The following is an 8,409-nucleotide window of genomic DNA, read 5'->3' as shown; positions in this document are numbered from 1 at the left end:
GAAAGGGTATCTTGGGGACTGGTCTTCAGGTAGCTGGCCCATGAGGTCCATTCCTGTGAAGGGTTATCAGACAGTCCATGTGGGAAAAGCCAGGAAAGAACCAGTGTGGCCACCTGCTCTAACCAAGGAAAGCATGGGAGCATCTGTGACAGTGTGCTGGCACCCAAGTGTACCAAGCAACTGAATGAGCATCCAGCTGGGACAGTTTTGCCAGTGATCTGTGACAGGAGCAAGTGCATAGGTGGGATGAATGTGAACTCTCCATCCATGCCCCACATCGCTCTATATCGAACAAATGTTCCTTTCTCCTCCTCTTCCTCCTGTTCTAGTCCTTAGTTTGTGTGTGTGTCATGCTTAACGCACCACAGTTGCCTGGGTATGAATGAAGTTGTAAATCAATTTCCTGAGTGCAAACTAACTGAAGTGAGGAACATCATGACTTGATTTTTTGTTCAACCCTCCCAATGCCAGGGAGAACCAAAACAAAGCACCCAAACTTGTGGACTGGTATCACATGTGGTGGATTATTGACTGCAGAAGGGATGCAGCATGTGGAGTTGGGGGTAACAGATGGTAAAAGGCTGAGTAAATGACAAGCATCCAACTGGATTAAATAGGAGGTCTATCAGCTACACAGGCCTATTGACCTGAGCCTTCATTTTTTACTCTCCTAATCTGTGGCTTTCCTGACTCTAGATGAAGCCTTGATTCCTGTTGTAACTTCTTCTGAAAAGATGTACCAGCATATAAACCAAATCCCTGAAATGGTGGTTAGGAAGCCCAGCCAACATTTCTTACTCTTCAGAAATGTACTGCACATACACAGCTTCTGCATTCTATGAATCATGATGCTTTCCATGCAGTTGTCTTAAGCGCTTGCTCAAACACATAGGATATGTGACTTCATATATGGCTTTCTGCATATGTAAGCCTTTCTCTTACCTTTCCCCTCCTTTCCTCCTTATAATTGCCATGTTTGTGCTATATCTAAACTTGGACTCGAGCCTAAAAGCATTTAAGAACAAACTTATTTGGATTGCAGAGGGACTCCATACGCTTTAGTCACTCTTTTCCTGTGGTTGCTTCCCTTAAAATGGTTTAAATTACCTCGAGACCAACCAAGGACCATTACTGCTACAGGAATAGGGCCTCAGCCCATCTGCACTGAGCTGTATCAAGCATGCTAAGATGAGGTCCTGGAACACACTCTGTACTTGTTTCAATGTAATGCTCAGCCAACTTCCGGGAAGCCAGAAACATATGAATATATATTAGCTAATTCTTATTTTAAAAGTAGAAAGGGATAGTTATTGAAAAATGTTTGATCATATTAAAGGCAGACAAGGTTCTTTGGGTGAATCTGATATCTTTTATTAGACCAACTTAAATAGTTGGAACACAATTTTTAAGCAGTTTTAACTGCTGCAGTACAGAAGAAAAACCCCCACAAATCGCACACCGCTGGTTATGACATATCACCCCTCCCTCAAACAATTGCAACCCACACTAGAAAGAGACCCTATTCTTAAAGATATCTTCCCAGAGCCACCCATCCTAGCCTTCAAACAAGCACCAAACCTCGCTAACCGCATCACCAGAAGCAAACTTCTTTAGACCCAGAACACACCTAAAGGATCCAGACCGTGCCAGGACAGGAAATGCAAAACCTGCCAACACATCTCCACCACCCCCACTATTACTACACCCCACAACAGAGCCATCAGCATCCCTGGATCTTACAGCTGCACCTCCAGAAATGTAATATACCTCATCCAATGCACCAAATGCCCTGATGGAAAATACATAGGAGAGACCAAACAACTGCGCACCAGAATGAATGCACACCGGAAATCTATCAACGACAGGAATACCCAATTACCCGTAGGGGCACATTTCTCACAAGAAAACCACTCTCTCTCCAATCTCTCAGTCCTGATCCTCAAAGGAAACTTACAGAACACGTCTCAGAGACGAGCCTATGAGCTCCATTTCATCAACCTCCTGGATACTAGAGATCATGGACTAAATATAGACATTGGATTTATGACACGTTTATAACCTGCCTGACATCTGACTCCCCAGGTATCTCTGCACTTTCATCCTTCTTCTCTCTCTGCCCCCCACCTCCCAGCCTGTCTGTCACCCATTGACTCCTCAGTCTACATTTTCACTGACTACCTGTCTTGTATGCATACCAGCCCAGCCCCTGGCTTCTTTACTTTTCATTCCATCCAGCAAGAGCACACACCAACTGCTGAAACTTCCTCAGCCTGACGAAGGGTTTTTGAACCCGAAAGCTTGCTTAAAAATTGTTTTCCAACTATTTAAGTTGGTCTAATAAAAGATATCAGATTCACCCAAAGAACCTTATCTGCCTATGTCCTTACAGCCTACACCCCTGATCATTTTAAATGTACTTTAAAGTACAAAGGAACAAGGACAATGCATATCATTTGTATTTTATGAATAATGTAGTTTATACACATGCATGCCCTCCTCCCCCCACTCCCCTATTAGTTTCCCAGGGTAGAATGGTTGACAGAGTGATCTCTAGAATAGCAGGAGTTTCCCTTCTACTTCCCTCCTTGTTTCCTGATTCTTTGAATGTGGTTTTGGGAGCCTTACCATTGCTGTGAAGTGTAGCAACTGGGTTGCAACAAAGAGAATCGAACTGTGAGAATGGAAACAGAAAGTGCAGGCCTGTGCTACGTTGAATTCAGAAGCCCCCTGTTCAGCTAGTTGTGCTTTTTCCAGTGACTTAAGGCAGTTCACCACCATGCATCTCTAGGGACTGCTGAGCATACAGCACTTATGAAAATGAGGTCACTTATTTAGCTGTTTAAATGTAGCCGTAAAAGGTTAACTGTGGGTTCCCATTTATAAAGATGGAGTCCTTTCATTTCTTATAAAGCTGCAGTTTGCTTAATTTATTATGGAAAAGGCACATGTGGGCACCAGAAAATAATTTTTTTTAAAATCTATTCAGGGTGACGGTGACCTTCATAAATCTTATCTTCCCCTGGAATACATTTCTTGGTAAAAGTGTTTCCTGGTAAATTATTGCAGTCTACCTGCTAGTCCTATATAATAAACACATTAAAGTACAAACACCCTTGAGAAAACTCTTATCATACCAGAACTTATCTTACCAGTGCACCCTTAATTAGGTTTCCTCAGAAATGGAGAACAAAGTAGAGCAAGGGGAAGGACTTTCTGTAGAAGCGGGTGGGGTTGTCTTGTGACCTACCTCGGTGTTTGTGGCACTTGACATTCCACTTAGAGCATTTTGCCTTGAAGAGGCTCAGTGCATCTCTCTCTATCTAGTGTAGGTTTTTAACTTGACTGAGTACAAATAAAACAAAGCAGCATAGCTGCTTAGCAGATGGTGAAGTCAACTTCTTTCCTCCCTCAAACGGTTACTGGAGTTGCTAAAATGGTTCTTGTGCCTTTTACTTTCTTTCCCTGAACATGATCCTGTCTCTTATTTCATTGGCTAGGCAGAGACGTTGCACATAAAATGGGATAAGTGATTTGAAAAGTGGTTCAAATCTGTAGCAGAACAGATGTTCAGTGCATGTAAAGTGCTTTCAAAATGGCCAAAACTAGTTTAAGATAAACCTGGATGGATGTAGTATCAGAATTAACTGACTTAGGTTAAATTGGTTGCTTGAATTTCTGTCCCAGATACCCTCTAGATTCAAATTAACTCTGTCCCCCAGCATCCCAGGATGCTTTGCACCTCCCTGCAAATTTATGTGCATTTGCATCATGTATCTAGAGGTGATTATGTAATAGCTCAAAATACAGTCTTACTCTTGTATATTGTGTGTTGGGGTAAAGATGTATGTGTGGTGGTTGTGGTTGGGGAGTGGGTGTTGTGGGGATATGTGTGGGGTGTGGGAATGCTGGGTATGTGGTTGGGATCGGGGTATGGGTATGTTGGGGTGGGGGCTGTGAGAGGGTGTGGGTGTGTTTGTGGGTGTGGTGGGAGGTGGGGAGTGTGGAAGGGTATAGGGGTGTGTGTGGTTGGGAGGGGGGGAGAATCCTCAGAGTCCCTGCAGTGTACAAGACCCTGGAGCTTCATGTGGTGGCAGAGAGTGGGGTCAGCCCCACAGTGTGCAGCTCTCCACACTCCCACCCCAGTCCCTGGCCACAGGTGCTGCCAACATGTGGGGCCAGCCCCACCCAGCCCCTTAACATGCAGCTCCCTTGCTTCTGCCTGAGTGCCTGGCCACAAGTGGTGGCAGCGTGCAGGGCCAGTCCTACCCAACCCCATAGCATTCATGCCCAGGTCCCTGCCGCACCTGGCAGCAGGGTGCATGGCCAGCCCCACCTGGCCTCACAGTGTGCAGCTCCCACACTCCCACCCCAGTCCCCAGCCACACATAATGGCAGTGTGCAGGGCCAACCCGACCCAGCTCCATAGCATGCAGCTCCTGCATAGTGTGTAGCTCCCATGCACACACTGTACGGCTGGCTGAGGCTGACCCCACTCTCCACCACCACATGCAGCTCCAGGGTCTTGCACATTGCAGGGACTCTGAGGATTCCCCCCCCCCCCCCCCCCCCACCACACACACACACACCTACACCCCTCCACATGCCCCACCTCCCACCACACCCAAAAACACACCCACACACTCCCACAGCCCCCACACAAGGCTCTGTGGGCCAAGCTTAGGGAGATGGGAACACAGGTGGTTTTCTCATCTGTTCTTCTGGTGAGCAGACATGGACGGTGCCACGAGGCCTGCATTGGAGAGGTCAACTGGTGGCTTCGGAGCTGGTGTTACCAGGCAGGCTTCAGCTTCTTCGACCACGATCCACACTTCCACACAGGAGACATGCTAGGGTGGGACGGGCTACACCTCTCCCTCAAATGTAAACGTATTTTCTCTTCCAGGTTGGTTGATCTCGTATGGTGAGCTTTAAATTAAGTTCATCGGGGGATGAGGATGCAGAGGTGCAGGAGGACACTTGGACATCAAGCCAGGTGATGTGAGCAAGAACAACCCAGGTAAGTGACAAGGGCTCGGGCAAGCTTGGGAACAGGAGGGTAGCCCGAACACCCATAGGAGGTCTCAATTGCCTCTTCACAAATTCTAGAAGTATGGGGAATAAGCAGGAGGAACTCAGCCTCCTGCTAGCTAGCAAAAACCCAGACCTGGTTGGGCTTACAGAAACCTGGTGAGATTCTACCCATGACTGAGCAGTAGACATTGAGGGCTATAGATTTTATTGAGAGGATAGAGTAGGGGAAAAAATGTGTGGGGGGGTGGGGTGTAGCACTCTATGTTAAAGAGCAGTACACATCCTCGATGATCAGGATGGTTTCAGAAGAGGGACAAACTGAGGCGCTCTGGGTTAGAATACAAGGGGGTCATGGGGAAAGGAACTTGATAGTGGGCGTCTAGTACAGACTACCTCACCAAGGGGATGAGCTGGACCTTGAATTTTCCAATCAGCTCACGGAGATTGTAAGGACAAGGGATGTGGTTGTTATGGGTGACCTAAACTACCCAGACACCTGCTGGGAGGATCAGTCAACAAGGTCTGAATGCTCACATAAGTTTTTAGCCTGCATACAGGACCTCCACCTAACCCAGGAGGTATACAATCCCACCAGAGGAAATGCCTTGCTGGAATTGGTTCTTGCCCCAGGCGATGACCTGGTGAGGGATCTGTAGGTGCCTGACTACCTAGGCGTTAGTGACTGTCATCTGCTGGAATTTAACTATCCAGTGCAGGGTGGTGAAAGCAAGCAGTAAGGGAAAAGTCCTTGACTTCAGGAGGACCAACTTCAATGAACTAAGGAGATTAGTAAGAGAGACATTGGGGACTCAGAGCCTCAATGAGATGGGAGTCCAGGATGGGTGGCTGTTCCTTAAGGAGATGATCCTCTGAGCTCAGAGGGAGTCAGTCCCAACATGAACCAAAGAGGACAAGAGTGCTAAAAAGCCCCCTTGGCTCAGTAAAGGCATCCAGGAGGGCCTGAGGGCAAAAAAGGTGGCATACAATCAGTGGAAGCAAGGGGCGATCACCAAGGAGGATTACACCTCCATTGCTCATGATTGCAGGGAGGCGGTTAGGAAGGCCAAGGCAGAGACAGAACTAGGGCTGGTGACCAGAATTAAGGATAACAGAAAGTCCTTTTTCAAACACGTAGGGAGTGAGAAGGCACCAGTTAACGTGGGGGACCTGCAGGACAGACTTGGCAATCTAGTGATTGCAGCAAAGGAAAAAGCTGATCTCTTCAACAAGTTCTTTGCCACCATATTTCTGAGCAGGTCTCCCCCACTAGGATTATGGACAGGCTCAGGGGACACAATGCCATGCCTAGGGTCAGGGACAATCTAGTTAGGGAACTTCTGGAGGGGCTGGATGTGTTTAAATCAGCAGGTCCGGATGCTCATCCAAGGGTACTGAGGGAATTGGCGGAGGTCATAGTAGGGCCCTTGGCACAGCTGTATGAGTGCTCATAGTACTCTGGCCAGGTCCCAGAGGACTGGAAAAGGGCCAGTGTGGTCCCCATTTACAAGAAGGAGAGAAAGGAGGACCCGAGTAACTATAGGCCAGTTAGTCTCACCTCAGTCCTTGGGAAGGCCTTTGAGAAAATTATCAAGGAGCACATCTGTGGGGCCCCAGCAAAGGAGGTAATGCTCAGGGGCAAGCAACACGGGTTCATTGCGGGCAGATCCTGCCTGACCAACCTTGTTTCCTTTTACAACCAAGTCACAAAGTCCTTGGATGTGGGCTTTGAGGTGGATGTCGTCTACCTGGACTTCAAGAAGGCCTTTGACACTTTCTCACTCCATGCTCATAAAAAAAACTAGGCAACTGCGGCATTAATGCCTACACAATGAGATGGGTGGCAAACTGGCTCGATGGTGGCAGCCAGAGAGTGGTGGTGGATGGGTTGTTTTTGACCTGGAGGGATGTGAGCAGTGAAGTTCCCCAGGGCTTGGTTCTCAGACCTGTGCTATTCAACATTTTTATCAGCAACTTGGAGGTGGGCATGGAAAGCATGCTGTCCAAATTCACTGATAACACAAAGATGTGGGGAGAAGTGGGCACACTGGAGGGGAGGGACAGAATCCAACTAGATCTAGACAGGTTACAGAGGTGGGCAGATGAGAATAGGATGGAATTCAAAACAGACACGTGCAAGGATGGACATGAGCCGCCAATGTGAGGAAGCAGTCAGTAAGGCTAACTGCACCTTGTCATGCATCTACAGATGCATCACAAGCAGGTCCAGGGAGGCGATCCTTCCCCTCTATGTGGTGCTGGTCAGGCCGCATTTGGAGTACTGCGTCCAGTTCTGGGTGCCGCACTTCAAGAGGGATGTGGCTAACCTTGAGAGGGTCCGGAGGAGGGCCACTCACATGGTCAGGGGCCAGCAGGCCAGGCCCTACGAAGATAGACTAAAGGGCCTGAATCTATTCAGCCTCCACAAGAGAAGACTGAGAGGGGATCTGGTGGCTGTCTATAAACTCACCAGGGGGGACCAGCAGAAAATAGCAGGCTCTGTTCCCCCAGGCACCACCTGGGATAATAAGGAATAACAGCCACAAATTGATTGAGAGTAGGTTCAGGCTTGATATCAGGAGGCATTACTTTACGGTTAGGGCTGCCAGGCTCTGGAACGCACTCCCAAGGGAGGGGGTGCTGTTCCCTACCTTGGTGGTCTTCAAGAGGAGGTTGAATAGATATCTGGCTGTGGTATTATGATCCTAGCACTCATTCCTGCCCAGGGCAGGGGGTCGGACTTGATGATCTGTTCAGGTCCCTTCCGACCCTAGAAACTATGAAACTAAGGAAGAGAGATGGACTCAGTTACACATCTCGTTAGCCCTGGCTCCCCAGAAGTCTTCTCTGCACTGCCTGGGCACAAATTGAAAACATACTTCTATTTAATTCATAATTTGCAATGTTCACAAATTCCTGTGTTGCACCGACCATATGTGAGCAGTTGACTGTGAGCATTTACAATCTGTGTGGTTGATAGGTTTCTTAATTCATATAGTATAATTTCTGTTTCCTAAATGTAACAGATGCAACACACCAACAGCAACATGGATATCAGTTGGCAGTCTGTACTGTTACAGATTACTAAGCAATTCAAAATTTGCTTTCGGCAAATGTTCAGACATTTGAGTATAAAATTTGTTTTTCAAGACACTTGTTGCTCATTAGAATTTTCAACGGAAGTAAATATCAGAGGGTTCAACTACACACCACCTAAATTTATTTAAAATTTGACTAAATTGCTCTAGTTCTTAAAACACATCAGCTGATTTATCATCTGCCTGGTTCTGTCAAACTGAGTGAAAAAATAGCCTCTGATTTTTTGTGCCTATATATGTGCCAAAGATAAAATTGTACTTGGGGCATGTTACTTAAAATGAT

At 47.2% G+C, this 8,409-nt stretch overlaps 1 long non-coding RNA gene across 1 annotated transcript in view; it reads left to right on the top strand.

Moving 5' to 3' along the window:
* Window positions 1-8,409, top strand: part of LOC112549658 — a 26,308-nt gene that overhangs the window by 17,482 nt on the left and 417 nt on the right. The window contains exon 2 of the long non-coding RNA XR_003093174.1: window positions 4,904-5,017. This is a non-coding gene — a long non-coding RNA (uncharacterized LOC112549658). The remainder of the gene's footprint in view (window positions 1-4,903; window positions 5,018-8,409) is intronic.

Source organism: Alligator sinensis, unplaced genomic scaffold (assembly GCF_000455745.1).
Source record: "Alligator sinensis unplaced genomic scaffold, ASM45574v1 scaffold458_1, whole genome shotgun sequence".
Classification (NCBI taxonomy): Eukaryota; Metazoa; Chordata; order Crocodylia; family Alligatoridae; genus Alligator; species Alligator sinensis.
This window is presented reverse-complemented; position numbering and strand designations above follow the sequence as displayed.